Source organism: Balaenoptera physalus, assembly GCF_965194825.1.
Source record: "Balaenoptera physalus genome assembly, chromosome: 11".
In the NCBI taxonomy this organism is placed as follows: Eukaryota; Metazoa; Chordata; class Mammalia; order Artiodactyla; family Balaenopteridae; genus Balaenoptera; species Balaenoptera physalus.
The window spans coordinates 30,043,897-30,060,431 of record NC_138896.1 but is presented as its reverse complement, the minus strand read 5'-3'; the positions used below and the strand labels follow the sequence as shown (position 1 = coordinate 30,060,431).

Genomic DNA, 16,535 nt, shown 5'->3' with positions numbered 1-16,535 from the left:
GCTACAGGGAGGTCAGCAGACAATTCAGTGTTATTTCATGAAGAATGCTTTCTCTGAGTTCCTAAGTAATCACTGCGAATTTAGTTCTGTTGTTTGACAGGCAGTTGGGTTGTTGGCAGGTAACTAAACTGAAGCTATAGGGTCAAGGAACATAACACCTGAAAATCTCCTGAATTTATTCGGTTGGTATTTTGTTTTTCATACAGTGAGAACTAGTCCTTAAGCAAGGGAAAATGCATCACTGCATTTGGCCCCATATTTTTCCTTATCTTAATGACTAATCAAAGACGGTAATACCATACTTTACATTTCTAGTAAAACACAAACAATGGAGACAGGGGTACCTAAAAACAGCAGCAAACATAACAGAGTCTCAAGGTAGAAGTTGTTGACCTAGACTCCATGTATGAGAAGATAGAAGATGAGTCAGTCTCTGTCTGTTTCCCTCCCTCCCCAACCCCACCCCACCCCCTCCTCTTCCCCTATCTCCTCTCTCTCCTCCCCTTAGAACCAACCCCACACCTGTCTTGGATACTTCAGGTGAAGTCTATCCCCTGATGTTCCAGCCAACAGATGCTGTCACAGCAACATCCTTAAAACTCTATTTCCACCACGCCAACCCAGCCCATTGACGCTGCCTGCATCACAGAACTCAAGATATGTTGTAGTCATTTCATTGTTTGTTCCCCCAGGAGACTGTAAGCTCCTTGAAGGCAGGGATGATGTCTTATTCATCCTGATTTCTCCATGGTGTAACGAAGTGCTTAGCACATAGAACACATTTACTAAATTACTGGCTATGTGACCACCCTAAAACCTGCCACAGCTTCTCCAGTGCCTGTTACATCAAAACCCCTTTTATTTTTCATCTGCTCTGCCCTCTCCCACAGCATCTTCCCCCGGCTTTTCATGCTAAACATCGTCCTGGAAGCTATCTCAGCCCTCCCCAGTTGCCCCCTCCTCTTAATTCCTATGGTGCCTGATCATATTTTATCTTATACAATTATTTTAACATTTTGTAGGTAACACTCAACTCAAATAGAATTTTTTTAAAAATATTTTTTAGTATTCCAAAGAGCCTACTATAAATAAACAAACAAATATATATAGTGATGCTTGATACTTGTACAAATGAATGGATAAAATACGAGGCTGAAAGACTGTAACACCACCATTTTCAGTCCTATGAATCTAGAATTAGATATTTTTAAGTGATTTCTAGATCCCACAGGTTTAACGCTTTTAAGAAAGCCTACATTTTGACAATGAAACTAAATAAAACAGTGAGAAAATTTCACTCTTCCTATTTTAAACCTAAATGCATCAATTCATCATGCCTCCGTTTGTCTGACACAGCCCAGCACTTTTCCTTACTAAACCATATTTGTAAGAGTGCAATTTGGAAGCCATAGAAACGCAATGCATATTTTTCAAATGGCTCAGTCACGGAAAGATGAAAGAAAACCCCTTTGCTAGCAAGGAAAAAATAATTCTAATTCTGTTACGCACAGCTTAAAGTTCAAATCGTGAGATTCCATGAAAATCACCACATGGTTATTTGGAAAACACAAATGGCCCTAATACTCTTCCCACACGTATCACTTAAACTTGACCACTTCCTTCAATCCTGCCCGCTCTCGGCCTGTAGGGTTTTCTTCCCAAACTCAGATATTATATTGTTCCCCAGGTTCGTATCTTTCCCCAATTCGGAATCCTTCAATAGAGACCCATGACTTATGAACTAAAGTTCTGAAGACACGCCTTTCAAAACCTTCACCTTGGCCTCTGTTTACCTTTCTGGCATAGTCTCTGCCCCAGGCACCAACTTCATCAGCCAATTTGCCATTCTAAGAAAACAACACCCCATATTTACGCTCCTTCATCAGGGATCACAAACTTTTTCCAGAGTAAATATTTCAGGCTTTGCAGGCCATTCAGTCACTGTCAAAACCACTCACCCCTGCGGCTGTACTAGTACAAAAGTCAGCAGACAATATGTAAAAGAATGGGTGTGTCTGTGCTGCTAAAACTTCATTGATAGAAATGGAAATTTAAGTTTCATATAATTTTCACGTTATGGAAATACACTTCTTTTTATTTTTTCAATCGCTTAAAGACGTAAATTAGCACCGGGACCCTACATAAACAGGTCGTAGGGCAGATTTGGCTGACGGGCTGCAGTTTGAACCTCTGTTCTAGGACCTCCTATGTGTTCCATCTGCCATGTCTTTCTTTCTTCTCATCTATAAATTCCTTTTCATTCTCAGTGTCCAGCTCAAATACCATGCTCCCCGGAATATGTGTCAGTTCCACTTAGAGGTGATTTCATGCTTCTTCCTTCCTGCTCCCCGGAAACTTCTAGTTACATCCCCAAAGAAGAACCTGATGCAGTCGGCATTGGCTGCCATTATTTTTGAGCTCATGAGATAATGATTCTCTGTGATCCTTTGTCGAATTCAACCCCCCTTGAAGATCACACCCTCATCCCCCTACTACACAATGCTTCGTGCAGAGCTGACACTCAGCAAATATTTAATTATAAAAATCTATTCCTCGCCTCTTTCCAAAACCTACGTAGAGTATTGATAATGAAATCAAACTAGAGCACTGAGACCATAAAAGTTGAAGGGAGCAGATCATAAGGATCAATGCCATCCCTGAGAATGGGCTCTGGGCCTCTGTGCTAAAAGGCAAAGATGATAGTTACAAAGTCCTATCAGAAAGGAGGAAGCAGACCACATCTTCAACAAAAACAAAGTTTTGTTTCTTTGTTTCTTCTCCTTGGCATTAAGTTATGAAAGTAGCTGCTTTCGTGGAAATTTGTGTAGGGCATTTGGTGGCAGGCTGGATACTGTCCTCCACGGCAATTAATACTGCAAAACAAAGACGTGATTTTCATATGGCTGCGTCTCAGAACAACTTGGGAAATGCAAAGGCAATTCCACGAAGAGAAATGGTCCCAGGATACTGCCTTCTGGAGCTCTAACTTGAAACAAAGACCGAACTTAGAATATAACCAAGGCAGAGGGGGGGCCCACGCCCTCCAGCCTATCTTCCCTAATGCTTTTTCTTCAAGGTCATAGCGCCATGTTGCATAGGCTGGAGGCCCCAGACTAAGTGTCGGGCAAGGGCTGGCATCTAAATGAGAAGAAGGTAGAACCACATTCTCTCCTGAAGAATGGAGGGGCTGAAACACACTCTCCCCACGTTGGATGCTCAGGGGAATGTGCCCACGAAGTCACCAGCCTGCTCCAATGCAAGACTGGCTACTCCCCAAGCACTGGTTCAAGGGCTTAATTAAGACCCTGGAGATCTCTTCCAAAGAACCTAGTGGAAATGACTTTAGCTTGGAAAACATTCAGATGTGAGCGGTGCCCTATCCTGGCAGTAGGAAAACTCTCATAATGCTTTCTTACATGACTAAACAGAGGAGCATAATTCCCAGTGGAGCCAGCAGGGTGAGTCAGCTGTGAAGTGTAGCCCCAAGTCAAAGAACGAGGGACTTAGTGTACAGAGTTATTTATTATTTACTAACTGAAGAAGACCATTAAAGCCCAGGGCCCAGCTGTCTTTTTCTGGCAGAAGTTAGCTAATGGGGCAGAGTGCCTCTTGAGGTCATCCCCAACTTGCGCCATCAATACTATGTAGCTGGCCTAAATAAGGATCTTACTTCCTGCTTGTTATAAAGCATTTGCAGTCACTTTATCTAAAATCACATTAGTCTGTTATGTTATGAGTTATAAAGATGGGGCTATATCCTGACCAGCCTGGGAGGTCAGGGAGGGAAAAACAGTAGAGGATACTGGTTCAGACCACAAAATTTGGAGTCAGAAAGCCTTGGGTTCAAACCCCCATGGGGTCACTTATTAATTATATGACCTTGGGTTACGCTATCAGCTCTATGCCTCACTTTCCTCGTCTACAAAATAGAGATATTAAGAGTGACCACATAGGGCTTCCCTGGTGGCGCAGTGGTTGAGAATCTGCCTGCCAATGCAGGGGACACGGGTTCGAGCCCTGGTCTGGGAGGATCCCACATGCCGCGGAGCAACTGGGCCCGTGAGCCACAACTACTGAGCCTGCGCGTCTGGAGCCTGTGCTCCGCAACAAGAGAGGCTGCGATAGTGAGAGGCCCGTGCACAGCGATGAAGAGTGGCCCCCGCTCGCAGCAACTAGAGAAAGCCCTCGCACAGAAACGAAGACCCAACACAGCCATAAATAAATAAATAAATAAATTAAAAAAAAAAAAAAAGAGTGACCTCATAAACTTATAAGATTAAAAGAACCCCCGCACGGGTAATACATGAGAACTCAGAAAACGTCAGCTGCCCCTCTGATTATCTGCATCCCCACAGCATCCCGCACACAGTAGGCACTAACTAAACACATGCTGACTGATTTCTTGCAATTAAGCTGACCGCCATTCATTTGTTAATATCCACGGTGCCAGTTCAGAGAGGCTGAGGTGTGCCCCCCAGATGCCCTGGGTTTCCTGACTTGTTTATAAGCAGTCAAGACTGGTCATTTATAAATGGCTTCTTTGGAGTGAGTAAACACAGAGGGAATGGGATGGGATGAAGGACAACTTAACAAGCATCACTCAGCTTTGACAGCTGCAGCAAAGCTGATGAATACCTGGCCCAGGGCCTAAGCCGTTCAAAACAACAAGGGCAGGTGTTATTATTATCATCGTCTACCGCCGGAGCCTGAAATCTGGTCTTCTGGTAGTGATCCTGTCCAGACAGAAATGCAGGCTTTACAGGAGTATTCATAACCTGGGATTTAGGTAAATCCCGTACATCTTGGGACGTATGGAGCCGATGATGCGTCAGTGAGTCCTGTCTCCTTGGAATCTTTATTCGTAAAGTGTGAAACACTAAAAAGAGCTGCCACATTTGGTTGTGCAGGTTGTACACTGCACAAGCTTCAGGGTACCAGTCACTCACATGGTCCAGGATGCCCTGGGGTTCTGGAGTGTACAAATCAAGGCTGCAGCAGCCCTGCTAAACAGTGCTCAACTCAGGTATCTGAAACCTTATTCCTTACTGAAGACACTGAACCCAGAATAGAAGTTTCTTAAGAACAAAACTGGTATATATATTTTGGGAGAAATTCAGCCAACTAATTGCTATGTAGTGTTGATAGAGTGGAGAGTTATTCTTTTTAGAAAATTGGAGAGATTACACTTTGGGTCTATCTAGAAGGTTCTGCAACTAAAGTGCTCATAGAACCAAATCGTTTGAATAGGTGGCCTAATGTACAAAATAGACCTCCCAGAGTACAGTGGCCAAATGGGGACAAAATAAGCTTTATAAGTTTGCTAGGTTTAATCAATCAAATTAATTCTGGCCCTAGTAGAGGAGTGTACATGGATCTAGAAAATAGAAGGCAGGTGAATGAGAATTATAACCCTGGGAGAAATAAGTGTCCAAGAGGGCAGAGGAAGTTTGCTGATCATGTGGGGACATGGACCTTGCCAGGCCAGAAACATAGGCAGCAAAGAGCCTCTTTGCCCCTGGGAGGGAGAGGCTGACTGCTTCCAAGCACAGTGTTCTCTGGAAGATTTCTGATTGACAATATCAATCGCTGAAAATGATGAACTCTTCTGAGTCTGTCGAGCCCCGTCCAGGAGAGAGGGACTTCTGGAGAGCACGGCTAGGGGACCACACCTACCTCAGTTCAGTGGCAGCAAACCTCAACGATTCTGGGAACAGAACACAAAATTCCAAGCTCCAGGTAAACGAATTGTGAGGGTTTAAAATATTTTTTGCTCTGTAACTCATTTTAGCTCGGGCAATTTCATGTAATCCAGTTACAATCTGTGTTAGCGTTTCCTGATGAATATGCTTTTTATGATTTTATAATAGCTCTAAGAAGCATTCTCATTTAACTGAAATGAGGTTTGGGGGATTTGAATAATTGTCTCATGACCTCAGCCTGACTCATTATTAAATAAAATGACTGAGCTCTCCTCTCCTTCCTCCTCACCCAAATCTGCAGCCTTAACGGAATCTCATTCCCAGGTAGGAAATAAAAGCTCCAGAGGGAGTCTGATCCAAAGCTTGAATGTTCTTATTGATGGTGTATTTAAACGTAATTAAGCTTTAGGAAATATCCATTTCAGATCACCGTGACCTTGGGATTTGCCCAGGTAACGGGGTGGGGGGGGAAGGACTACCCAACCCTTTTTCTTACAGATCAGCAGGCTGCAGTTTTCTGCAGTCGAAGGACAGAAGCTTTTGAAAAATCTTTCCAAAAAGATGTCTCAAAGGGTACGTATTGAGTTCAAGTGTGAGGACTTTTGTGGCTATCTAAAAATGGCATTTTTGCAACATCAAAAGCAAAGAGTACAATCCGTTTTGTCAGGTGAGTACAAACGTACAGTGCCTTATCTGAAGTCTTAGACACTAGATGTGTTTTGGATTTCAGGGTTTTTCAGATTCTAAAAGGAATTACCGTGTGTCTGCCATGGAACACCCCCCAGAAAGGTCTGGGGCACCCCCTGTAATCCAACGTATTAATGTTTCTGCTGCAAACTGTATGAACTGTCACACCAGGGGATAAAGAGAGACTATAAATAGCCTCACCTCAGTTCAGGTAGGGCTTTGCTGCCCCATGAGATTGCGCCAACCTTCAGGGAAAAACGTTTAGCGTTTGGAGCCTTTTGGCTTTCGGTATTGCAGAGGCGGGACTGATTATCTGCCAAATGCTCAAAGACGTTATGACAAAGCTCTGGAGCTGCGGTTCTCAACGTGTGGTCCCCAGACCAGCAGCGTCAGCATGCCCTGGGGACCTGTCAGAAATTCAGATTCTCGGACCCCACCCCAGACTTACTGAATCGCCATCTCTGAAGGTGGAACCCAGCCATTGGTGCTTAACAAGCCTTCCAGAGGATTCTGAAACTCACTGCAGGAGAGAACCAGAGCTGGAGAGGCTGAGCCTAAACACTGGTCTAGGAGTAAAGTGAACCGAGTCTTGTTAATCAGCTGTGACACATAATCCTTTTGTAATTTGATTTTCGATTTGCAAAATGGAGATTGAGTCTTCCTGTCCTTTCTGTTTAGTAGGATTGTTATGAAGATGTAAAGAGATAATGCATGCAGAAAGGCTTTGTAAACTATCAGGTACTAAAATATCAGTTGCTTCAAATAGAATAAAATAACATCATTATTAAGTGGAACAGAACTTAATTAGCAGATCAATGATATATAATAAGAGAAAGTAAATAAAGTAAACATGTAAAGGGTACTTCCATGCCTGGAAAAGCGACATAAGAAAAATATACTCACAATGTTATCTACCCTCAGGTTTCCCGTCTCTGGGAGACCTGGAGTCATGATCTCAATTAGTTCACATTAAAACATGGCAATATTGAAAAGATTGAAATATTCAATGAAGTGTGTATATATATATATATATATATATATATATATATATATATATATATATATATATATATATGAATGAATGCATTTTCTTACGTCCTGCTCCATCCCATTCCAGAATGGATTTCAGATAATGTTGAAAGACAGATGACATGTTCTGCCATTGGGATTTCTGTGCTATGAACAGCAAAGAGAACAATCCAGAAAGGCAAATAATATGAGATAATACAGTTCTCTTGAATGGAGAATCAGGAAACCTGAATTCTCACCCCAGCTCTGCCATTAATGGACTGCATGACCTTGAGCAAGTCCCTTAACCTCTCTGGGCATCCATTTCCAGCTCTTAGGACTGCTCTTTTAGTTCAGTTCTCTTATCTGCTGCTTTTTTTTTTTTTTTTTCCACTCCCTGGAATTAGATTCTATAAACTGAGGGTAAGGCTTATTACACACGAATCCAGTGAGAATGAACATGGAATGAACTTGTCTCCCCGTCTACAAACACAGGTGGGGAATAGAAATACAAGCCGAATTGGGTTTCGGCGTATCAAGCCTTTCTATAGTAACCCTATGGGATATTCCAGTTCTGCCTTACAGGCAAAGAGTTTTATTCGCAGTGGGTTTCCTATAATGGCTATTATGACCATTAAACAAAAAGTCTCACTAAAGTCCATACAGAAATTCCCTTCTTTGCTGTGGCCACATTCCAGTGATTAAACTCAACCAGGGTCACGGCACCCTGTTCCTACCTGCTCACCTTGGATCAGAGGTGACAGCATACTGCTGTCCTAGCCAAGCTCTTTTTGGCACCTTTTATCTTATCTGTCAAGGCCATTCTTCGAGGGCTACTTGGCTGGAGCATCTACCCAGCGAGGTAAACAGTCCTCCAGAGGCATCGGCTTATATTTTCCAACACATGGTTTCCAATTTGCATGCACTCGTGTAAGAGGCAGTGGAGTGAGGTGATTAAGAACAGGGACTGCTGGGCATCAGATCACCTTCCAATAGCTATTCACATCTTGGATAATTCATTTAACTTCTCCATGCTCTGATTGTCACACCTGTAAACTGGGAATACTAATCATTCCTTTCTCAAAAGGTGACTGGGTGTATTAAATAATATTCTTTTTTTAATAGAAGTAGAGTTGATTTACAATGTTGTGTTAGTTTCAGGTGTACAGGAAAGTGATTCAGTTATATACATACCCATATATGTATATGGAACATATATATAGAATATACATAGATTCTTATAGATATATAGAGAGAGATTCTTATATATATTCTTTGTTTATAAGAATATATATATTCCTATATATATATATATTCTTTTTCAGATTCTTTTCCATTATAGGTTATTACAAACTATTGAGTATAGTTTCCTGTGCTATACAGTAGGCCCTTGTTGCTTATCTGTTTTATATTTAGTAGTGTGTATCTGTTAATCCCCAAATGATATTCTTTGTTAAACACCTAGACCACTACCTAGAATAGTACCTCCCAAGTAGCAAGAGATCCCAATCAAAATAGGATCCCCATTCTCCAGGTCCGCTCTAGTGTAAGTAATGGAAACCACAGTCTCCTAAGCCCTGGAACCCTCAGGAAGCCATGGTGGGACAGAAATATTCTCCCTTCAGCAGAAGAACACAATTCCCAGAAGAACCAAAACATTTCAATTTGTGCTCCACTGAACTCAAGCAAATGCAACAGCACGTGTGCAAACAGTGCCAACCCAGCAAAACAAACCCCAGCTGAGTTTAGAAAAATCGCATTGCCTATCTACAGTGGTTCTATTAATAAACGTGCTTTAGGGCATGATTTAATTTAAAATACTGCTATAGTCACCCTGTGTTTTTATAAGATTCCTGGGTTTTTTAAGTAAAGTGAGACCACATAGAAAGTAGTCTAGAATATTATACCGAAATAAATTGTAGTTGTACATGAACAGAATACTCTGTATGTGGAAATGGAAATGGAAATGGAAAGCAGATATTTCATTACAATTGCCTCCTGGAAAAATGTCACAAAAAACAGCCTGAGGAAAAAAAAACCCCTTTCTCCTTGAGGCCCAGCATGAAGTTACTTACTATGGCCACTAGATGGCGGACTTGGGTTTATAGGGTAATTTGTTCACCCATCCATCACTACAGGGGCAGAAACTGACCAGTCCCTGACCAGCACAGGGTTCAAACAGTACAAAGAATCTATTACAGTTGACCCTTGGACAACATGGGTTTGAACTGTGAGGATCCATTTCTACGTGGATTTTTTTCAATAAATACACACTACAATGTATGTAATGTTACTTCGCAAGTAGAGCACTGAAAAAATCGTCTAGTGGAGCACGAGGAGGGGATGGAGCTATGGATGGACTAAGGATGACAGGATTCTGATGACTGTTGAAGCTGGGCGAAGGCTACAAGAGGTTCATCACACCTATTCTGTTTACTTTGTACATGTATGAAATTTTCCATGGTAAAACATTTAAAAAATTCATAAACAAAATCCCTCTAGTGTTTTCTACCACTTGGCTTCGAAATTTTTTAATGTATATTCAAACACAGGAGGACAATTCCAACCCAAGGAAAATACAAAAGAGAGTCCCAAATCCCCCAAAGGAGAACTGGACAGTCAATCTGAGAAAAAGCAGCATCCTACAAGATGCCAAGGAACTGCATCTGATAAAAGAGGCACCATCACCCTTCTCCTGATTTGCATCTTTTCTGTCACTATAAAAAATATCCAGGCAGGAAAGAGCAGAGCTCCATTGGGACAGGGAAGTAGAACTGCAAAACCTATGAAGACATGCAAATGAATCAAAATTCTAGAGGCAGGAAATTCTTTGATCAACTTTGGAGGAAGTGGGGGAAAAAGAAGAGCCAGAAGATGATCAGGCAAATATTGTCCTAATTATTTAAAAGAAAAAAAGAGTCTGAAAAGCTCCCTGTGACTACAAGGTAGAGTCTGGATTCCACGGGAGGAAGGCAAGCAATGTTCTCTCTGAACTGCTCCAGCTTCACCTCCCTCTCGCCTGGTTCCTCCTCTGCACTCAGATGATAGGGAAGTTTTGTAGCTACGGGCGCTCAACAGGATGTTTCAGGCCTCTACAGTTTTCTTCGTGCTGTTCCCTTGCACTAGAATGTCCTTCTCCTCTTACTTATTCTTTCAGACTCAACTCAGCAATTACCTCCTTCAGGAAGTAACCCCAGAACCTCGGGCCCCTCCTTGACACTCTCACAGCACTTGGCCCATTTGCCTCCCACGGTACACTGATGATGCTGAAATTACCTGCTTAGGTACCAGCCTCCCTGCTGGTCTGCCATCAGCTCCTCCAGGGCTGGATCACATGCTCTTCATCTCTGTATTTCAGTACCTAGCCCAGGACTCTGCAAGTGCACAGTCAGTGCTGGTTGCCCTGCTCTAAAGCTGTTCCAGAGCTAGGGATTCTATGTGGCTTGTGAATACGAGGAAAATAAAGTGGTGATGGTTTTACAGTCTCCCTGAGCCTGCTCAGGACTCATCCCTGTCCCCCACCTAGTGTCTCCACTGAAACCAAGATTCATGCCTTCTCGTGCCTTTGAGAGAATGATCTTCTCGAAGTGGAAAAATCTAGACGCGAACCCAGGGTGGAGAGTAAAGGTAAACTCTGTGCCACAGATTCTGTAACGCTGTGAAATTGTTCTAAGTCCCACTTGACAACTTTATTCAAAATTGTCAACAGTCAGTAAATCACTGACAAATGCAGCATGAGACACAGTGAATAAGGATAACGTTCCCACTGCACTCGTGGTCCTTTCAGGGTACAGATTCAAAACCCAGGGCTGAACTATTTACAGTAGCCAAGACATGGAAACAACCTAAATGTCCATTGACAGATGAATGGGTAAAGAAGATGTGGTATAGATACACAATAGAATATTACTCAGCCATAAAAAGAATGAAATAATGCCATTTGTGGCAACATGGATGGATCTAGAGATTATCATACTAAGTGAAGTAAGTCAGAAAGAGAAAGACAAATACCATGTGATATCACTCATATGTGGAATCCAAAATAGGACGCAAACGAACATATCTATGAAACAGAAACAGACTCACAGACATAGGGAACACACCTGTGGTTGCCAAGGGGGGTGGGTGTGGGGGAGGGATGGATTGGAGTTTGGGATTAGCAGATGTAAACTATTACATATAGGATGGATAAACAACAAGGTCCTACTGTACAGCACAGGGAACTATAGTCAATATACTGTGATAAGCCATAATGGAAAAGAATATGCAAAAGAATATATATATGTATAACTGAATGACTTTGCTGTACAGCAGAAGTTAACACAACATTGTAAATCAACTATACTTCAATAAAATAAAATAAAGTAAAAACCCAGGGCTGAGCCTCCCCAAGTAGAAAACCAAGTCTTTTTTTTACTTTGCTTTGTCTAAAACACAACTATAGGTCGGCTCTCTGTGGGACGTGACATTTGGAACTTTCCTATCTTCTTTGTAATTTTTTTTCATAATCCATTTCCGTCAGTTACTGACCTGCTATAATTAAAAGTCAAACACGGCTTCCCTGGTGGCACAGTGGTTAAGAATCCGCCTGCCAATGCAGGGGACACCGGTTCGAGCCCTGGTCCAGGAAGATCCCACATGCCACGGAGCAACTAAGTCCATGCGCCACAACTACTGAGCCTGCGCTCTAGAGCTCGTGAGCCACAACTACTGAGCCCGCGTGCCACAACTACTGAAGCCCGTGCGCCTAGAGCCCGTGCTCCACAACAAGAGAAGCCACCACAATGAGAAGCCCACACACCGCAACGAAGAGTAGCCCCCGCTCGCCGCAACTAGAGAAAGCCCACGCGCAGCAACGAAGACCCAACACAGCCAAAAATAAATAAAATATCATAAAAAAAAGTCAAACCAACCAACCAGTATGATACCACAAACTTCCACTGCTTTACAAAAGTCCAGTTGAGTCACGTTCACTCCATTTCTGTTAGGATTACTAGAACAGGGAATGCCATAAACAGAGTGTTGGGAATTATTTGGAACAGAGAACTAAGACATAGAAAGATGAAAAGAGTAAAATTGGTTCCTGGAGCAATGAGAGTGAAGGCATATTGATCCTGGGAAAATGACTTAACCTCTCCGTTTCCTGATATGTAAAACAGTGATAACAAGAGCTCCCTTGTAGAAGGTTGAGTGGGGAAATGTATGTAAAGTAGCCAGTAGAGCATTTGGCTGTCCTGGCAGCCAAAAGCATGGCGGGAGGGATAAGAGTGTTTCAGGGCAGCCCTGGGTGAAGGAAGTTGAGGCAAAGGCCAGCCAGGACTTAACCCCGCAGCTCCTGTGTCAGAGAGGAAGGTATGTTCTGTGGAGTCAGGCAGCCTGGCGTATATCCAGCTCCATCTCTCCCACGATCATCTTTGGGCGAGTGACACAGCTGCTCCGAGCCTCTGCTTCTTCATTTGTGAAATGGTGATAATAACAGTACCTAGACTTCATGGAGCTGTTGTGAGGATGGACTGAGGTCCTGAACGTGTCTGGCACAGAACAAGTTCTCAAAAAGTACGGCAGCTTCACTGCAGCTGAGAGGCAGGAAAGGCAGGGCTAGGGCTAAGGCAAGACGAGTGATGACCTCAGCACAGAGTGTCTGGGAAGGGTGACGGTGCCTGACTCTGCTTTTTTTTTTTTTCAATTTTTTAAATTGAAGTCTAGTTGATTTACAATGTTGTGTTAGTTTCAGGTGTACAGCAAAGTGATTCAGTTATACATGTACATATATACATTCTTTTTCAGATTCTTTTCCCATATAGCTTATTACAGAGTACCTAGTAGAGTTCCCTGTGCTATACAGTAGGTCCTTCTTGATTATCTATTAATTATATGGTAACATGTATATGTGAATCCCAACCTGCTAATTTATCCCTCCCTCTCCCCCCACCTTTCCCCTTTGGTAACCATTAGTTTGTTTTCTAAGTCTGTGAGTCTGTTTCTGTTTTGTAAATAAGTTCATTTGTATCATTTTTTAGATTCCACATAAAAGTGATTATCATGATATTTGTCTTTCTCTGTCTGACTTACTTCACTTAGTATGATAATCTCTAGGTCCATCCATGTTGCTGCAAATGGCATTATTTCATTCTTTTTTTATGGCTAACATTCCATTATATTCATATATAGATAGATAGATAGATATAGATATAGATATAGATATAGTCTTTTTCATATTCTTTTCCCATATAGGTTAATACAAATATTGAGCAGAGTTCCCTGTGCTATGCAGTAGGTCCTTGTTGTCTACCTATTTTATATATAGTAATGTGTATATGTCAATCCCAACCTCCTAACTTATCCCTCCCCCCCCTTCCCCTTTGGGAAGCATAAGTTTGTTTTCTGTCCCTGACTCTGCTTTAAGCATGTATGTATAAGGCGAGCTTCTTTGCTTAGGAGGCTGACATGGGCAGTAGAGTATGTTGTCATCTGCCTCCTCTTTTTGTGGACAATTTGCTCTGTTCCCAAGGCCACAGTTCAAATCTTCAGAGCAAGAGCTAACAAAACCATCTCTTAATCTATCCTAAGGTCTAGGGAGGGCCATATGACAGTGGAAGTTGGGGGATTTATAGCTGATTGAACTACCAATCACAAGAGCACGGATTATTAGAAGACGTCAGCTCAGAGGATTGTGGCAGGTCAGGGTGATGACAAATCAGAAAGTGTGTTTATTGTGATCATTGGCAACACAAAGGCAGAGGGGAGTCAGGCTTTGAAGATGGGGTCTCAAATGTAATAGATTCTTAGTAATTATTGGTTGAATGAATGAATGAAAGAAAAATCAAGATGTAAAGCTCTCAATAGGCTAAATGGCAGGTCAAAACTCAAGATGAATTGTATAGGGCATAAATGTTACGTTTTGCCAAATGGTGAAGATTTTGCCTAACAAGAATAGATGCGACAAAGACTTCGGGAAACAGAGAGAGAAAGTCACTTTCCCAAGACGTAGCGGGTGTCATCAATTACAAGCTTAATAGGTAACCATACGATGTGACTTTAAAAATGTAGACTTAAGCCACATTATGAGATTCAGAGAGGAAACAGACCCCCTGGAGCCAGCCTCAGCCAAGTCCCATGGTGTCTTGTCTTCAGTTTTAGGGCAATGCTTTAGGAACTTCATTTATGCTCTGGAGTGGGTGCACAGACAGATCACCAGCAAGAGTCTGAAAACCCTATCACAGGGAAAGCAACTCAAGGGACTGATAATTCTTAATGTGGGAAAAGGAAGAAGATTTATTGGGAACATGAGAGCTGACTTCAAACATTCAAATATTTGAAGTAATATCAAGTAAAAGATGAATTAGCCTTTCTAAACTGAGCATATATTTGTTGAATGTCTGTATTGACAAAGTACTCACTTTACAAATATTGATTGGTCACTTATTCTGTGCCAGGCACTGTCCTAGATGCCGGGGAAAGGTCTCAGCCCTCACGAAGCTGACACTTAATAAAGGGTGAGGAAGACAAGCAAACAGAATAATTTTTTTTTTTGGCCGCACTGTGTGCGTCTTAGTTCCTTGAGCAGGGATGGAATACTCGCCCCCTGCAGTGGAAGCACAGTGTCCTAACCACTGGACCCCCAGGGAAGTCCCCAGAATAATTTTCTGATAGAGGAAGGACGGAACTGTATTTGGTGTCTGCCCTCACACATGGCCTTCAGATCTAGTGGGATATTCTTATTCTTTATTGTTGCATTAATTAGATAAAGATAGATTGTAATTCAATAAAAGGAAGAACTTTCTCCCAACAGAGAAAGGACTCCGTAAAAAAGCAGTGAACCATCACTGGAAATCTTTTTTTTTTTTAAAGGAACCATTTTTTAAAAATAAATTTATTTATTTTTATTTACTTATTTTTGGCTGCATTGGGTCTTTGTTGCTGTGCGCAGGCTTTCTCTAGTTGCGATGAGCAGGGACTACTCTTCGCGGCGATGCGCGGGCTTCTCATTGCGGTGGCTCGTCTTGTTGCAGAGCACGGGCTCTAGGTGCACGGGCTTCAGTAGTTGTGGCACGCGGACTCAGTAGCTGTGGCTCGCGGGCTCTAGAGCACAGGCTCAGTAGTTGTGGCGCACGGGCTTAGTTGCTCGTGGCATGCGGGATCTTCCCGGACCAGGGATCTAACTTGTGTCCCCTGCATTGGCAGGCGGATTCTTAACCACTGCGCCACCAAGGAGTCCATCATTGGAAATCTTAAAAACAAAACCTATTTGGCTATCTTTTAGGGCTGTTGTGGAGAATTGCTGAGTAGGGGATAAAGCTGGATCACCGGTCTCATGAACTTTGGATTTCTCAGACCAATACATTTGAAAAAACATGGTAGGTGGCAACATAGGGTTGCCAAGTTTTTATGTTTCTAAGTACATTAACAAAAACCCTACTATTATTAAAATCTTTTCATTAAAGACAGGTCAATGTTTAGGGACCTACAAGGAAAGAATGACAGAACATCAGAATAAAAAGGTTCTCTAAGTTAAGCAAATTTGGTTATATTAAAATTTCATAACATTGGCCTTACTTTTCCAATTTTCCAACAGACCATCAAAAATTTCCTTCTCAGCCTGAAATAATCCAGAGACTGGAATCTGAAAACAGAACTAGATGACCTTTACGTTCTTCCTAATCTGTTCACATATTGTCAAAATTTAGTATATTGTTTAAGTGTGGGGTTTTGGGGTTGACGTTTATGAATATAAAGTCAAGACTCAAACTAGCAACAAGAAAGTTAACTTCCTTGAACCTCAGTTTTCACTCCTGTGATTTGGGGATAATATTCCCCACTCCTGGTGCTGAAAGAATTCACTGAGATAATGCAAATGAAGTGCTCAGTGCAGACAGTGGCATGTAGTATGTGTTCAATAAAAATGATAGCTTGGTCCCACTTTTTGGACAGCTCCCCTTCCCCCTAAAGAGATGGTGAGGTGAGGGGCCTTTCTTAAGGATGATGGTGTCAGCACACACTATTTTCTAAACACTCTAATTTCCCACAAAGGAATCGATTTCCTTATTTAGCATAAATCCTTGAACCCTGGCCCCTACTACCAGGGGAATAAACAAGTGTCACAGCTCGTTACTCAAAGGACGGTTTTTCTCTTCCCCTCCT

General features: G+C 42.2%; 1 protein-coding gene across 1 annotated transcript in view; it reads right to left on the bottom strand.

Moving 5' to 3' along the window:
- RCAN2 (regulator of calcineurin 2) overlaps positions 1 to 16,535 on the bottom strand; it is a 256,389-nt gene that overhangs the window by 138,394 nt on the left and 101,460 nt on the right. The window lies entirely within an intron of this gene.